At 37.0% G+C, this 18,229-nt stretch overlaps 1 pseudogene; it reads right to left on the bottom strand.

Annotated features, from left to right (window-relative positions):
- Positions 1–4,237: 4,237 nt before the first annotated feature.
- On the bottom strand, positions 4,238–17,533 carry LOC111196595 (uncharacterized; annotated as a pseudogene).
- Positions 17,534–18,229: the final 696 nt, after the last annotated feature.

Below are 18,229 nucleotides of genomic sequence, written 5' to 3'. Positions count from 1 at the left end.
TTGCTATTTCCAAAAATAAAAACGTTGCTGTTGCAACTATCTGAAAAAAAAAAAAAAAAAAACACAACTCTTGTGGTGTAATAGTAACACATCCATCCTTTGGGTGGGAGATTCCAGGTGCAAATCCTGGCAGGAGTGTGCAACTTACAGCAACATACAAATACAGGCACAGGCAGCAAGAGGTGTAAATATGTGTCAGGAGAGAGGAGAGGGCACCTTTGACCACTTTCTGGAGCCTCCTGCAGGTCAAAACAATAAAATACCCCAAAAACAGCAATTATTTTGCATAATAAAAGCTAAGATTTTGTCCTAATGTCAATCATTTTCCCTCTTTTTCCTTTTCCCCCCTTTTCCCTCTTCCTCGTTTTTTCTTTCCCTCTTAGCTGGGTTAGCTATTGGACTTGCAACCTGACGATCTGGGTTTGAATCCTGCCAGGTATGTTTGGTGAGTTTTAGAGTTTTCATTATATTCGCAATAATGTCAGTGAAGAGTTTATTTCAAAATAGTATGATATGCCCTGTTGGGTTATTGTCTTGCTTGGTCACCACTGATCGCTGCTTGCAGCTGTATTTATAGTTTATTTATTCTTTTTCTGCCATAGAAGTGATTGGGCAGAAGAAACCCCGCCAACATTTTTTACTATTTAGCATAATATGCAAAACCTACTTTTGAGAACTTGTCCTAGGGTCATTGACCAATCCTGACATATTTGGTGTCAAACAACTCAGAAGAGTGTGAACCTCAGTAATTATCGAAAAAATCTTGAAATTTGTAAACAATATGGCCGCCATATGCAAATTAGTCTAACTGTGGCACACCCAAATTTACTCTAACAGCTGTAACTTTTGAATGCCTAAACCAACACTAATGTCACTTTACACCTTTGATCCTAACATGATTCTGAGGTAGCCTGTCAATCTGTGTAGACATCCGACAATGCTAAAAATCTGTTTCTCAGGAACTATACAAGCTATCAAGCTCTGGATTGGCAATTATCATCTTGGGCCTATGTCCTAATGGCATACTGAAGGAAAATTCGATATGTAAATTTTTGTGGTCGCACAAAATCAGATTCCAGCAAACTTTTGACAGGCTAACCAATCACCAATCTAAACGAAACTCATACCCTACATGTACATGAGGGCCTTCTATCATCCATTAAAATATTGCATTGATTGGCCTCTTGGGGGCGCTATAGCAGAAAATCAGTTATATCTATATGTATGTGTGGCCTAGGCATATGATTCTTTTTGATTTGTATGCTTTGTTGTAGCCTTTACAACTTTGTAATTCATTCATTCATTTCTTTGTTTTTCCTTTATTTTAAATCACATAATGTGATTTAAACAAGGCAATCTTTTTTTATGTTTTTATGTTATTTGTAGTAGGTCATTTTTAAATGCTTTTTGCCCTTCTTTCATATTGCTGTTTGAAATTAAGGTTTGTAGAACCAGTGAAGTGATGAATATGTTGGTTATGGATTTAGTGCTGATACGATGTAAACAGCAAACGCCACAGGAAGTCCAATCAGAACTCAGACATCAATTCCAAATAAAGGTTTATTGAAGCAAACACACACATGCCACACATCCAGCCGTGATCTTAGCTATGAGCTTAGCCTTGAAATTAGCCGTGAAATTGGCCGTGAAATTAGCTGTGGTTTCTATAATTGTAAATTAAAACACATACATAAAGATAACAATTAAATGAAGACAATATATAAAATATATACATATAATGATAACTATACATGCATGCATAACACAGTAATACTGTCTCAGCCCTGAACAACATCTGATATAAATACTGATAATAGTAGTGCACTGGCCCTTTAAGTTAAATGAGCGGCTGTGCAGTTGGATGCTGAAAACAAGCAAGACATCTAGTCTGTAAAACCTGCAGTTCTTACATTAAACATTTACTAAACACACTAAATGCACTGACTTGTTGTGATTGAGTTGTGATATGTATATCAGCAGTTATAAATACACTTACAAGAGGTAATCTACTTAGATCACAAGGTAATTACTGAAACATATCAACAACATGACAACTATCCTTACTATCTACAAGCAAAGATGAATGACACAACTAAATAACTATATAAACAACTATAAGATACCATAAGAAACACTCACACTCAAATGGACGCACGGTAATTAAGAGAACTAAAGTGTTTATTTTCTAGTCCAGCGGATCTCCGTTGTCCCCTGCATACGCTCCGACACTGATGTAGGGGCGGGTCTGGCTCAGAAAGAGTTCGTGAGTGACAGGTAATTAAGGCGTCTGATTGGTGGAAAGTTTTCCTTCTGATTTGGGGTGCCTTGAAACTGTCTGAGGGGAGACTGGAAACGGTATGTTCTGCTGCTGTTCACGTGCACTCCATGCGCGCCTATGGAATCCTGGGAGCACCTGATTGGTCAGTCATACTGGGTGCATGAGGAGGCCCACGCAGGGAGGGCATGGTCAGGTGGACTGCACCATTTTGAACACTGTTTATATAGTGACATACCTAGAGAAACCTATAAAATTCACTATTGTTTAACCCATATTGACTTTTTAACCTCTGGAATATGGAGTTAAATCAGTGTCACCAGAACCTGAATAAAAAAAAACATGATTCTTGAAAATAAACAGTGTGAAATCTGATGTTCTTGAATTTTTTACCTTCAAATATTTACATTTTTATATCTGAATTTTAAATATGTAAATATTTGAAGGTAAAAAATTCAAGAACATCAGATTTCACACTGTTTATTTTCAAGAATCATGTTTTTTTTATTCAGGTTCTGGTGACACTGATTTAACTCCATAGTGGAAGCTATTCAGTTTGTCTTGATTAAAAAAAGTGCAGTATGAAGTTGGGCCTTGTTTGGCCCAACCCTTGTAGGTTATATCCAGCCGGTTTGGGGGAAAGTCCAAATTGTGACAGCACCATCTCAGAATCCTTATCTCTTCAAGCCAGCCCTCTTTAATGATCACGTTTTACCATATTTTCAAATTTACATTAATCAGATTGTTGCCCATCTCTTGCCTGAATTGGAATTTTCCTGGCTATTTTTTCCTCAATTTCTTTCCATCTTGCTCGGTAGTCAGGTTTTCACCAATAAAATACATATCTCAATTGTGAAGATATGAAATAGTCTTTAAGGCATGGGAGTGCTACTCCTCCTTTATCTTTTGCCAACTTTAGAGTTTGAAATTTTATTCTTGTTTTTTTCCCTTGCCAAATATACCGTGATATAAATGTATCCCATTCATTAAATTATTTATCACTTATTTCAACTGGGAGAGTTTAAAACAGATATGATAGCCTAGTCAGGATATTAATTTTAATAAGACTCAATTCGAGACTCAGAACTTAAAACTGGAATTAGCTTTCATCTTTTTATGTCTTCTTTTAATTTCTGATAAATTATCAAAGTTTAGGGAATTTAATTTTGTTAAATCTTTTGAGATGTTTACTCCTAAATACTTCATATGGTCAAGACTCCAGTTCAGTTGAATTTTAGAACCCACCATTTGACTGGGCATATATTTAAAGCTTAGTACTTGTTTTTTTTTTTTAAATGTTCAGTTTATATCCTGAAATTGTGCCAAAATCATCTATAGAAGATAACAGGTTTAAGATTGAACTTTCTGGATTTGACAAGTAAATTATGATGTCATCTGCAAATAATGAGATTTTATGTTCTTGACCAAACATTTTTATACCTGTAATATTATTGTCTTGAGTAATACTCTGACTTAAAACTTCAATAAATAAAGCAAATAATAAGGGACTAATTGGACAACCTAGAATTACAGTAGAATTACAGCACATTACCGCCTCTTTACAGTAAGTATTGTCATAAATAAATACATTATAACACTGTAATCCATCTTACAATGACCAGCTGTAATAAACAATAAAAGTTGCCAATAAAAGATTGTAAATTTACAGCAGTTCACTGTAGGAGAAAATTACAACATACTACTTTTTTTTAACAGTAAATTACTGCAAAATAACTTAAAGTACATCACCACTTTTTCCAGTAGGTATTGGTATGAATGCATATAAATACTGCAATTATTCTTTACAATAACTAGCTGTAATAATTTTTTCCCCTGTCTTTCCCCTGCCAATAAAGTACTGTAAAATCTTTATAAAAAACAGCTTTTTTCCATATAGTTAGGAGAAATTTAAAAGTACAAATAGTATTCCAAAAGACAAAACATACAACATTTGTTCCCATCAAGTATTTTTTATAAAAATAAAGTCTGTCACAATATGCACCACTTTCAGTTTCATTCAAATTTCAAAATATTCTGTATTAGAACGTTGTCAAATGATATATATTTTCCAAAATACATTTGTTTTCTCATATATAAAATAGTCTATGTACTGCTTCAAAACAACTCAGGTTACATCTATATATCCTAATCTGGGATCACACTAAATCTGTTGAAGAATCACTTCACAGAAACAATAAGAATAATCTCCCTAGAAACAGGCTGCTAATTTACATTAACAACATAACCAAAGAGGAAATACACAGTATTTTGGTATAAAAAAAAAGAAAAAATAAACTGCAACAAACACAATAAAAATAAAAAGTGTTAAATAAACCATATGTTTTAGATTTTAGATTCTTTAGGTTGTTGCAAGAGTTACCAGCCTCAAAAAACAAAATTCACAGCACCCCAGATAAGAGATACATATTTTGCTTTGTTTAACAATTAAAATAAATAATGTACTAAACATAAGTGTTCATTCATGGTCTGAATGACTTCAGTATTACAATGTAAGAAAAATAAATAAATAAAAATAAATAAATACATGAAAAGGTGTATCAACTTGTGACAAGTACTGTATGCTATTAGATTTACAACCAACTTAAAGTCCACGCAGTCAATAGGGAAACATATCTACTAGTACATACCAAAACTACAAAAAATGTTAAACATAAATTTGACATTTTGTCTTTTTGTAATAATCATGAAAATAAATAAACATTTTCACATTATGCAGTAGTATGCTGAACACTGTTGGAACATGAAGGATGTACAGATGGGTCACAACACTTACACCGACATGCAAAGCCAGTCGAAGTCTATTAATTTTCTTAGAAGGCTGCAAACTTTGACATTCATGGAGTGTTTTTTCTTCTCCACTACCTTTGCACTTCTTTTGCTCAGGACCTGCTCAGTAGATGTCTTAGAGCCAGTGGTTGGGTTGATTCCCACAAAACATCTGCACAGTCAGAAAAAGAGCTGTATTAGAACATTAAGACAGCGTCTATAGGGCAGTTGTAATCTGTAATGTTCTATTTTCAAATGAATTCCCTCTATATACATTTCTAATCTCAATTGCAACAGTTTTGTCACTAATAATGAGTTTATTTAGGTGCTATCCTTTTAAAATGCTACAATATTATATTAGTTAATTTATGTGTTTAGTGGGATATAAACAAATATTTGTTTTTGTTGGGCTATGTATTTTAAAATGACAAGTATTTTAAAAAGTCCTAAAATTAACATTTTATTCCATCATACACAAGAATGTGAGGCATTTGACCTTTTTTTTGCACATTTCTAAAGGAAATTAAAATACAGAAATGACTTCATATTTAGTACATGCAAATGACTGACTCATGACCAATATGTTTTGGCTGCGAGGTCTTATTGAATTTTTTTGTGTGTGTTGAAGTTGGCTCATGATTACTGTGTGATACTGATGTACATTCAATCATGTTAGAAATCCAAACACAGCTTTAATCATTTTAACATATTTAAACAAATATACGGCTCAACTTTTTTAAACTAACATTAAAAAAAAAGAAAGAAAAATGTACCCAAGTATACCATTTACCAAATTAAAGGGATGACTTATACGGAAAGAAAATGGGGGGGGGGGGGGGGGAACAAAAAACAAACACACCTAAACAAAATCACACCCAAAGCGAAAGTGTAGGACTTTTAAGTAACCAAATAAATAATGTGGTACTATTTTTGAAGAACACTCATTTACCTTTGGATAAATTCTAGAGTGCATGAGGCCTCTTTTTGGTATTCCAAATTAAAGTTGTAGAATGAGGCAAACAAAGCTGCCAAGCCTGCAGCAAAGTTGGGATGTGAAGACAAGACCACCTGACCTTCTATACTCATCATCCAATTTGCTGAGGTCAGTGTCTCACCTTAAATAGTTAAACATTTATTCATTAATATAAATGTATCTGACCAACCCAAGTTTAATAATACAATAGTAAACTAACAATCAATCTTGGAGAGTCTGGTAAAACTGATTCCTCCACATCTGCTGGTGTGGCTGTGGCCTAAAACACAAACATATATACAATAGACTAATATAAAAGACATAATTTAAGATTCACTCTAACAAATAACCCAACAAGTTTTGGAAACTGAAAGCAGAAGTCAAATAATAAGAGTAATTATTTAAATGCAGATTAAATTTACTGACATGATTACATGATTTACAACTTGTAAAATCAGTGCTTCAGAGTGTTCTTTGAAGTGTGCCATCAGCAGGAGGACAACACAGGGTGCCAGTATGGTAGCTCTATTGGAATCGAACCTTGACAGAATTTGCTGGACTTCATTTGTTGGTTTTTGGCGAAAAAAGTTAATGATCATCTTCCCTCTGTGCTCAATTGCATCAGTAATTTTTTCAAGGATAGAGATGTCAGTTAACAGCTTAAAGTGATTATAAATTTCTTTTTGTGTAAAAAGAAATGGCCAGCCAGTTTTGAGCTCCACAATAGATGGGGCTGGACTTGCATTGATGGTTTTTCATTGCAAGTAATAGGTCCTCTCCATGAGCTGAGTAAGGTGCCCTCTCTCTGCTGCTGCTGGACCCTCACGAGCATAAAGCTCTTTCATTTCCTCCTGCTTCTCTTTCAGAATTGACTCAATTTCCCCTTGAGGACAATCAGGTTGCCATCTGATGCACCCATATTGGTCCGATGGCCCTTTTGCTCGGTTTGTAGCTGGTGAACTGGAGTGTCCTTTCATCCTTCTGCGCCTTCCTATTACACTGTTACGCTTGAGGTGTTCAACTCGCGTTTTTAGCTGGTTCAGCAGTGAGGCAAACCCACTTCCAATTCTGGTGCCATCATTTCTAAAAGATGGCACCAGAATTGGAAGTGGCACAACAGCGGCCTACTCCTCGAGACCGTCAGGAGATGATAAGAGTCATTGTAGACGAAATAAGTCTTATTTCGTCTACAATGACTCTTATCATCTCCTGACGGTCTCGAGGAGTAGGCCGCTGTTGTGCATTTATCGAGAGTTTTATTCCTTGGGGCATCTTGCTCCATGGGACCTTAAACTTGTCGAGCCAAGTACTAAGATCTATTACTCTGCATCTGTCAGTTGGGCTGGATGTACTTGGTGTATTGATGGTGGGTTGGCTATTCCTTAAACTTCTTGATACGTCTGCAGGTGTTGGACTTTTGACATCTGAACGAAGAACAGAACTTAATTCTTCTGAAAACAATAAAGAAATGCAGAATTGTTACATTAGATAAAGAGTTTCAAAAGAACAATTGGGGGACCGAACTAACAATTAGTATTTACCATGCTTTGAGAGATACTCTTTTTTGCTACTCATATTTATTTAGGTGCAGAAAGTCGGCCAGAATCAATATACTGTAGAATGAGTTTTCCAGTTATAGTTTCTATTTCTATTTATCCTGATATACTTTTTAGTACTTTCAGAGGTGTGAAGCTTGTTACCAAAAAGTTAGGTTGTGCCTGGATATAAGCCACAATAGTGACATTCTATTTAATACTCTCCAGGGAGAATACTATAGTCTAGATGGAAACAGGGGTCCACAAGCACATAGTGAATTTTTTTTCGCCACCTGTTTTTCCTAAACTTTGAAGTGTCTATTTTAAGATTCTGACAGGTAACAGGAAGAAATAAATGTCCCATGACATTTATTTTTAACCCTTTAATGCATCTATGCCAAATCTGAACCGGAAAAAAAAAATACTAAGAAATTGGCATAGCTCCTTGAGTTCACAAACTTTACAGATAAATGAGCACACTTTTCCATACAATTCTGGGCCAAGGAATTCAATAGAATGGTTATTTTAAAAATTGACACATTTTGACTCTTATCTGGGACAAAAATATATAAAAAAAAACCCAGAAAATGTTAATGTGTGTCTTAGCCCTGTCTCATGTCTCTGTGTGTCTTCCCCACGTGACCTGTGCCTCTCTGTGTCTCCTGTCAGTAGATTTCCACCATGTTTCTCATTTGTAGCTCCGCCCCTTCTCCAGGTGTTTCCAATTCTAGTGTGTTTTATGTTACTATAAATAGCCCTCCTCTGCCACCTTGTCCTCCGTCGGTCTTTGCACCTTCCCATGTCGTTTGTCTCTCAGCGTTTCTCTGTGTTTTCATATCCCGTTTCCTAGTTCAGTGTTTATCTCGTTTTACTTCTAGCTCCTTGTTTATTTTGCTTCTTTTCTCCCTTGACGAGTTTAGTTAATCCTGTCTTGTTTTAGTTCCTTGTTTGTTAGTATTTGGTTTATTTTATTATTTGGTTATCCTTGTTCTGTTTAGTTATTTTAGTCTTGTTTCAGTTACTTGTTTCAGTTACTGTAGTTTACTCTGTCTACTTTAAAACTTGCATCCAGGGCTCTGTTAACACCCATCATCTTTTGCAGCATCTTGGTTCTCACAGCATCAATGGAGGTCAGTTGACCATGGACATACCTAACATTATCTCCTGCTGGAGCTCATTGCTGTCCTGCCACAATGTACAAAGCTGCAGCTTCTTCAAGAGAGCTACTTTTAGTCTCCCTGTTTTGTTATCGTTAACCCCTTATTTGTTTTGGTTATTGGTTATTTGTGTATTTGTTTCATGTTACTTGTTTTCTTGTTATTTATTTATTAAATTATTATTTATTTTCACCCTACCTGCACTTGTGTCCGCCTCCTCGTCTCCCTGCCTGGGTCATCCGTGACAATGTGACTATGTTTTCACATTATACTAATTCCTGCACACTAAATAAAAACATCCTGAGATTTTACTTAATCTTTAAAGTGTGTAATTTGAGATGACAGGTGACAGGACAAAACATGTCCTGTGGGCCTTATTTTTATTTTTTTTACTACATCTATCCCACTGCCAAACCTGAAAAAGGATGAAGAAATTGGCATAGCTGCTTCAGTTAAAAACCTATACAGACAAATGAGCACACTTTTCCATACAATTGACACATGTTGACTTAATTCTGGGACAAAAAAAAAAAAAAATAGCAGAAAAATGTTATGATTGCCTGTATGTTTTCACATTATATTCCCATTATAACCCTAGTCTATTTTTAGATCCTGACAGGTACCAGGATGAAAAATGTAATTAGCTGCAGAACTAATTGATGATAAAATTCAACAATGTACTAAAAATAAAGTATTAGTATAGTGGGGTATAATAATTTTAATCCTCATTATCACCATTGAAGAGATCATCAAAGTCTCTTTTAAATCTGGTAGTGGTATGGGTATATGAGATCCTATTGCCTAACTTCAACAAATGTCCAAGTAAGTTGAAAAAGGCTCAGACCATAGTTATCGGTGCTTAACTGTAGCTGTCATCACATATCAAACGCTATAAAAACATTTGAATGGAGTGCTAGAATTGTAGTGTGTTCAATATACAGGTATGTGTTAAAAATTGTACATTTTGTTAAGGGTTCAGGTTTCAGAGATCCACGCCATGCAGTCAAACCAGGAGGAGACAGACACCCGTGTTGTCCTGTACCTCCATCCAGTGTGATGAGGACCCCGAACACCAACATATTACTGAACCTCCTTTACCATGTCAGCAGTGTCAATGTAGTGAATGTCTCTGAGCTAGCTGAACCTCTTGGATCTAAATACTGAAGCACTCTTCTGGGATACTGTGCTGCACCAGTGCTCTCAAGGGCAAGGGAAAAGTAGCTCTCTTGAAGAAGCTGCAGCTTTGTACATTGTGGCAGGACAGCAATGAGCTCCAACAGGAGATAATGTTAGGTATGTCCATGGTCAACTGACCTCCATTGATGCTGTGAGAACCAAGATGCTGCAAAAGATGATGGGTGTTAACAGAGCCCTGGATGCAAGTTTTAAAGTAGACAGAGTAAACTACAGGGTTGGCTCCTAAGAAAGGACAGATCAGCCAAAACCTGAAAGGCCAAACCCTTACGATCAGTGCATGAGTTGGGAGAAGACAATGGAAGAGGGGGTGTTGGAGCCGGTCTGGTCAGTTTGCCCCATCTTCCCTCCTTCTCTTGTTGACATTTTTGCAAGAGCAGAAGAGACAGAATTGATTGAAGAGGGGACAGATGATCTGGAGGAAGGGACTGAGATTTAAAAGAGACTTTGATGATCTCTTCAATGGTGATAATGAGGATTAAAATTATTATACCCCACTATACTAATACTTTATTTTTAGTACATTGTTGAATTTTATCATCAATTAGTTCTGCAGCTAATTACATTTTTCATCCTGGTACCTGTCAGGATCTAAAAATAGACTAGGGTTATAATGGGAATATAATGTGAAAACATACAGGCAATCATAACATTTTCTGCTATTTTTTTTTTTTTGTCCCAGAATTAAGTCAACATGTGTCAATTGTATGGAAAAGTGTGCTCATTTGTCTGTATAGGTTTTTAACTGAAGCAGCTTTGCCAATTTATTCATCCTTTTTCAGGTTTGGCACTGGGATAGATGTAGTAAAAAATTTAAAATAAGCCCCATAGGACATTTTTTGTCCTGTCACCTGTCAGAATCTCAAATTACACACTTTAAGGATTAAGTACAATCTCAGGATGTTTTTATTTAGTGTGCAGGAATTAGTATTGTTTATGTAGGTTGTTAACTTAAGGAGCTATGCCAATTTCTTCATCATTTTTTTCAGGTTCAGAATTGGAATAGATGCATCAAAGGTTTACAAATAAATGTCATGGGACATTATTTCATCCTGTTACCTGTCAGAATCTTAAAATAGACACTTCAAAGTTTAGGAAAAACAGGTGACGAAAAAAAATCCACTATGTGCTCGTGGACCCCTGTTTCCATCTAGACTACTATGACCACCTTCTTGTTTATACACTCACTGTCCATCGTATCAGTAGTTCTATATTTACAGACTGTAGTCCTTCTGTTTCTCTGCATACTTTATTATCCTCCTTTCATCCTGTTTCTAAATATCCAGGATCCCACAGGATAGACCACCACAGAGCAGCTATTATTATTATTTGATTGGTAGATTCAAGGTTGATTGTATGGAGCTTCACAGTACAGATAGGAAAACAAACTGCAACCCAGAAGGTTTTAAGGAAAATAAGTGGAATATTCTGTAGTGGCTAAGTCAATCACCAGATCAAAACCTGATTGAGCAGCATTTCTTTCGCTTAAGACAAAAGTAAAAGATAAAAACGCTCACAAACCAGCAACAACTGATGACCGCTGCAGTAAAGGCCTGGTAAAGCATCTCAAAGAGTAAAACCTGGTGTGATATCCATGGCACTGCAAATGAATCTAAACAAAGTATTACAATTTAACATTTTGATTTATGGTAAAGTTAATTTGTCCAATTACATTTGAGCCCCTGAAATATAAGGTCTACAATTTAGCTGCATCTGTTGTTTAATTTTAAAATAAAGTGTGGTGACATGCAAAGCCCAAATTACAAAGATTGTGTCACTGTTCAAATGCTTCTAACTGTATATGATCAGTAGAGCTGATCTAATAGACAATAAATGTATAAACAAGAAGGTGTTCATAATATTCTGACCCAAAGACATACATTTATTTTCTTTATTACCCGTCACAAATAAATTAATTTACTTTTGGACAAGAAATGTTGAAACAATGTGGTACATTACCTTCAATGCTCCAAGCTTGTAGAAGTTTGCGACACTGAATGGGTCTGAGGTATTCCTGCAGATCCTCCTCTTTGACCAACCTCAAATCTGACTTGCATTCCACTCCTGTGCTTGCCAGTTTCTCCAGGAGGGATGACAGAGTTTGCTCTTGCAGGTTTGGAAGTACAGCTAGGATTGCTGCACTTACATCTTCTGTGAAAGAAGGGAATGAGTGATGGAGAATTATAATTGATAAATCAAATACCTTGTATTCTGGCAATGGGTAATAATCAAGAAGGTATTCTTGATTTAGGCACATTAAGTCAGTGGTGTCTGTGTTTACTTCCAAAGCATAGACACCCAAATTAACCAACTGAACTGCATGCCGTCTCTCTACAACAAAAACTTTAGAATCACATATCAAGATCAACTTTATTTCTCCCAACAGCAATCCATCCTCATTCCTTCCAGTGACTACAAACATTTCCCTTTTGTACTTAGTACCTTTCACTGTTATGTCATTAATAGCAATTGTATTGCTAGAGTCAAAATCAAATGAGGAAGCTGCCTTTTGGATTTTGTCATTGTAGTCACAGGAATAAAATTCAGTTCCTTTGTCAAACTGTACCTCAGGAGGAAATATACTGCCAGCACCCAAATATGCCTGAAGGAGTTGATGAATTTCTGCGAGGGTAGCACATAAGTTTTTAAAACTTAACAATAGGTCCAAACTTATCAATAAGTTCAGGATAATGACACAGATAGTGGTGCTTTGGCTTTAGGGGATGCTCTGGAAAGGTGTGAGCTCTTAAATCAATATAATCATCAATGAGAATGTTCAGATTTGCCACTTGATCTGATGTTATAGTAGGTGCACATATGTAACCCACAATCTGGTGCAAAAGCAAAATCAACTGCCATACGTGACTTTCTTCTGGATTTTCTATTCGATCCCCAACTAAGAGAGGTAGCACTCTCAAGAGACACCAGTTCTGCACAGCATGTCAAGACAACTTCTTACTGGCAGGACAGATTTCAGGAGGTTTGTCATTAGCATCTGCACCAAGATATTTAAACTGACTGATGCATCTGTTTAACTCTGTGTAAGTAAGTGTAAGCTTTTCCAGAGTAACCAAATGATTAATATAAATTGCTAGGTCAAATGATTCCACACCCTCAAAGAGATGATCCAGGCAAGGATGTAAACCAGGTTGACACACATGAAAATACCTAAGCTGGTTGAAAACTGAATCAAATTTGATGCCATTTGAACTGTCCTTGTCATTAATTTGTATATCCTGTAGATTGTGTTGATAGGACTGGATGGTCCTTGTAGTATCAGTTGACAATGGGTTTGTCTGAAACATTTTTCTGTCAATACTGCAGAATCTACAAAAATTTGCACTCCTACTGAAATTTTCTACAAAGCCTCCAACACTGTGAGAGCCTAAATTATCACCAGCTATGGCACACAAGCCACCTCTCAAAATACGCCCATCCTTCAAGACAATCCCACTATCTTCAAGCTCTTTTAGATCAGCCATCAACCGACTAAAAACTACTTGTCCAAAATATTTGAAATCTTGTTCTCTGCACAAAAGCACTAGTTGCATATGATCAATATTTGATCTGTAATATGGCTGGATATCACCCAGAGTCAAATAAACTGCAAGTACCTTGTGTTTTTTTTTCCCTGAACCTAATGGATTTACAACCTCAAATGAGTCTTGGTAGAGTATCAAGGCTAAAGATAATGCTTCTGTTTGAAACAGTTTGTTTTGCAACACAACCTGTCCATCCCAAATGTCTTGCAAAACCTCTGGGTTTGATACACAAGAATGTACTTTCTCATACTGTTTCCTGACTGACTCAGACTCAAAAAGGGCAGTAATGGTTTCCTTTAAAGGGATACATTGGGCAAAACACTCTTTTCCTGATTCATTGAAGCCCAAATATAATGGCACAGGTTCAACATAGCTAAGGCTGTTTTCAAACACTGTTTTCCAGTGCTGATCTGTTCGTAAAAGTCTATTGCAAGCTATAAGATCATCTTTTCTAAATTCCTGAATTAAAGTCTTAATTTTAGTGTCATCAAGTCCAATAACTGCCAGTTTTTCAGTCAGCTTTGCAAACACATGAGACTGTCATGTATTTAAATAATAAATTGAATTAAATAATAAATTGAAAAATAATTTTTTCAATAATTGTCTGAATTGCTGATGCAGGTAACAACAGCTTTCCTTGAAGCTTCAAATAAAATAGTGTTAAATTATTAAAATTAAAACATTAAGCACACCTGCGACCTCATCTGATTCACAGACTTCTGGCTCATTAGCATTTAAAGTTGTGTCAAGACTCTGAGAAGGTCTCACTGTTTCATGTACATTTACCAAAACGGTTTCATGTAGATGTCCAACTGAGCTGTTTTTGTGTGCTCTAGACAAGTGAGAGGCAAATGATGATTTTACACTAAATGTTTTCTCACACCTTCTAAAAGGACAATTGATTTTTCTGCCCTGCTTTATATGGTCCTTCAAGTGAGAGATTAAACCTTTCAAATAGCTACACTCAAACTGACAACCTTCCATATGACACATTAATTTTGAATCTGTTTAATGAAACTGGGATTGTGCGCTGGATCTCTGGTACTCTCTGTGATCCCTATACAAATGAGACTTAAAAGCAGTGAATTTTCTGAATGAACGTAAACAATCTGGAACACCACAACTAAATGTTTGGTTTGGTGCATTTCTATGCAACTTCATGTGCTGGATAAGTACTGGGGAGTACTGCACTCTGTGTTACATAGCTTGCAAATATACATATTGACCCAAAGTCCAACTTTCAAACCTCACCCAATCAAAACAAGTTTTTGTTTAGTTGCTTTCTTAGTGTATAGCATCAAGATTACCCACAACATGGAAACAATGGTTCAGGGTGATAGCAGCTGGCTAGTCTGGTTAGTTAGCCATCTACCTAGCTAACTGCAGGACATACTACAGTCAAATGGAATAACTACTAACCAAGCTAGCTAGCACTTACTATCTCTGGGAGAAAATGTCAACTAAATGTAGCCAACCTTCCTAGTTAACAAGCAAACTACAGTCTAATGGAAGAAATTAGCTAGCTAGCTATCACCAAGTAACACTGGTAGAAAATATTAGCTAAATATAGCTACCTAGCTAGTTGCCGAGCTACCCACTGTCTTATAGAATTACTACAAACCTAGCTAGCCAGCTAACACTAAGTAACTCTAGTGTATGTCAGCTAAATAAACTGTAGTTAGCTCGCTAGCTAGCGAGGTAACGTTAGCTACATTTAGCTGATATACACCACAGTTAATTAATTAGTGCTAGCTAGCTAGCTAGGTTGGTAGTTATTCCATTAGACAGCAGTTAGCTCGCTAGCTAGCTACATGTAGCTGACATACACCACAGTAACTTGCTGCTAACTAGCTTGACTGTAGTTAGCTAGTTGGCTAGCTAGCTAACCTAGATAACCTAGCTGCATGGCACACCTTTAAACCAAATAAAGAGTTAAACTAAGTAGTTAGATGTTTTATCAACCGATCAAACTTAGGTTTAATAAAACACACAGTCCAATACAACACTCCAAATAACTTCAATATGTTCCATCTAACCAATAACCAATGAACAGAACCAACAAAGCTAACAAACGCTACTCTAACAACACCTAGCTAGCAACAGCTAGCAAACTCTCTAAATAAACCAGATTTGGCTTGCTAATAAGCCTCACGTAGCACCACGTGAATCTAGTCTAATCTAAAAAGATTCCTAAAACAAAGGTTAATTTTTACTCACAAATGCAGGTGTTCTTGGAGTTTTCCTCAGGTGGGTGATCTCAAGAACAGCAGTAAATCCTGAGGAAACTTCTTCTTTCCAGGGGAAAACCGAACTGCCTGTTTGCCCCCAGTAGGTTATGGTTAAATACACAGGTGGCAGTTGTATTTGTAGGGCATCCCATGATGCATTGCTTTCTACAGTTTTACAATGGAAAATCGTTAAACAGTTATTTACTGTAGGGTTTTACTGTAAAAAATACAGCAATTGGTTACAGTGTAGTCTGCTGGAGGACGAATACAGATTGTATCTCCATCTCTCAAGCTTTTCGTGTTCTAAAATGGATAAGTGAGTCTCTTGCAAGAGAGCTACTTCCACTCCTTCCCTATTTAATTGTGCCAAAACCTTACCCCTGTTAATTGGATTCCCAAAACATTTACATTATAAGTAATTACTTTGATTGACATGCTCAAAAGCGGCTGTACTTCCTGAGGAGGCTGAGGAAGTTCGGGATGTCTGCCAAGAAACTCTGCAACTTCTACAGTTGTGTCATTGAGAGCCTCTTGACCAACTTTATCACTGTGTGGTACAGCAACACTACTGAGACGGACCGTACATGCCTGCAGAGAGTGGTAAAGACTGCGGAGAAGATCATCAGAACTCCACTGCCCTCTTTGCAGAGCATCTACCACCAGAGAGTCCTCAGGAGAGCTGCCTCCATCCTCAAAGACTCTACCCACCCCCAGCATGGACTGTTCACACTTCTGCCTTCAGGCCGGAGGTACAGAAGTGTGAAATGCAAAACCACCAGGCTTAAAGAACTCCTTCTTCCCCACTGCTAACAGACTCTTGAACCTACCTCAGAAATAACCATGCACCTTACCCTCTACATGTTTACATGTCAAGGACATTTCTCAGAGGCACATGCTCACTTTACTTTTGCAAAATTTTATAATTGCACTACTGAACCTTTTGCACTTTTTTCATATTCCACTGCTGTAGATAACATGTACTTACTTGTAAATAATATCCATACCCCATTACTGTTTTCATGTATATATTTCCATCATGGATGTAAATTTAACACAAATTTAATATTTATATTTAGTTTATTCTTTCTTTATTGTATATTTTCTATTTTTATCTTTATGCGACATACTTGGCGAGGGGCAAAGAAAGAATTTCATTGTACGAGGAAACTTGTTTCTTACTGTGCACATGACAATAAACTCTTTGAATCTTTGAATGATACTTTAAGTTGTGTTTTTAAATCCCAGAACGCCTGTACATAAATCTTATCTGACACCCCAAATCTACAAAGAACATTAGTAAGAACAAAAACATTAACTAATAGGCAGTAAACAAAACAACAGAACCAACAATTGGCGACCTCTCTTGTGGCCTTGTGACTGTCCCGACCATAAAGTTAACTCGCATTTGCCCTTTATTTGTCTCTCCTAATATATTAAATGTCTTAATAGAGGGCGAGTCTTGTACTTACATCTGTCTCACTTCACAAAGTTTGACATTTTGATGTACTACAAAATAGAATACAACCTAATAATGATCACGTAATGATCTGTAGCTAGCAACTTATCAGACTTCTCCTCCCTGAAGTTGCGGGCTGGTCCTGCGTTTCTCCGGTCCACCCGCTTTCCACGCCAGGTCAGTTGGTGGATCTGGTTCAACAGGGAGTTTGGACTTTTCAGAACCGTCACCGGTATCCCTCTCTCTGCCATGTTCGCTGTTGCCTCCTCGACCGAGTTGTAGGTCACCGTGCCGTCCGTGTAAAACACCCTCATTCTGGCCAGGAACGGAGTCTGAAACCTGATGCCTCTCTCTTTAAGCGTGTTTTTTGCTTTCTCAGCAGTCATGGTCCAGGTTCACTCTTCTTCCTTGAAACTCGAAGCCTCTTTTCTGCCAGGCTGTTTTATGGATTTCTTCTTTTAATCTGTAGCTTGCAAACGTGATCACTATTGATCTTGGCGGGGCTTCATTCGGGGGGTTCACTGCGAGTGCCCGGTGCGCTCTCTCAATGCTCAGCACGGTGGACGCGGGAAGCTCTAACCCCTTCATTAACAACTCACTCACGAAGACTATCATGGATTCCGAGCTTTCTTCAGCTCCTTCTTTTACCCGGTGTATCCTCACGTTGTCTCACTGCGAGCGGCCCTCCAGGTCAGTCAGTTTTGCAACCATTTGTACCTGAAGCTTCACCAGCTCCGTCAAGACGTCCTCCTGGATTCTTGTCTCTGCAGTGTTAATTCGCTCCTCAGCTTCGTCTACTCTCTTGTAGATTTTATTAATATCGTCTCTTATGCCTTTTAATTGCTGCCGCAAATCTTTTCTAAATTCTCGAAGCTCTTTTAAGATTAAGCTCAGGTTGGCCTCACATGTTGTCTCTAAGTCGTTCTCTGGCTGTGCTTTGTCCTCCATGTTGCTTTTACCTCGCGCAGGTTGGAGATCCTCTTCCTCGTCGTGTTTTTTACCTCGTACAAGACTCTTCTTCCCTGTTTTGGACATTCTTGTTAGCCCTCTGTATTTACATTAGCTTTAAACCAAACCAAATT

Source organism: Astyanax mexicanus, chromosome 5 (genome assembly GCF_023375975.1).
Source record: "Astyanax mexicanus isolate ESR-SI-001 chromosome 5, AstMex3_surface, whole genome shotgun sequence".
NCBI lineage: Eukaryota > Metazoa > Chordata > Actinopteri > Characiformes > Acestrorhamphidae > Astyanax > Astyanax mexicanus.
This window is presented reverse-complemented; position numbering and strand designations above follow the sequence as displayed.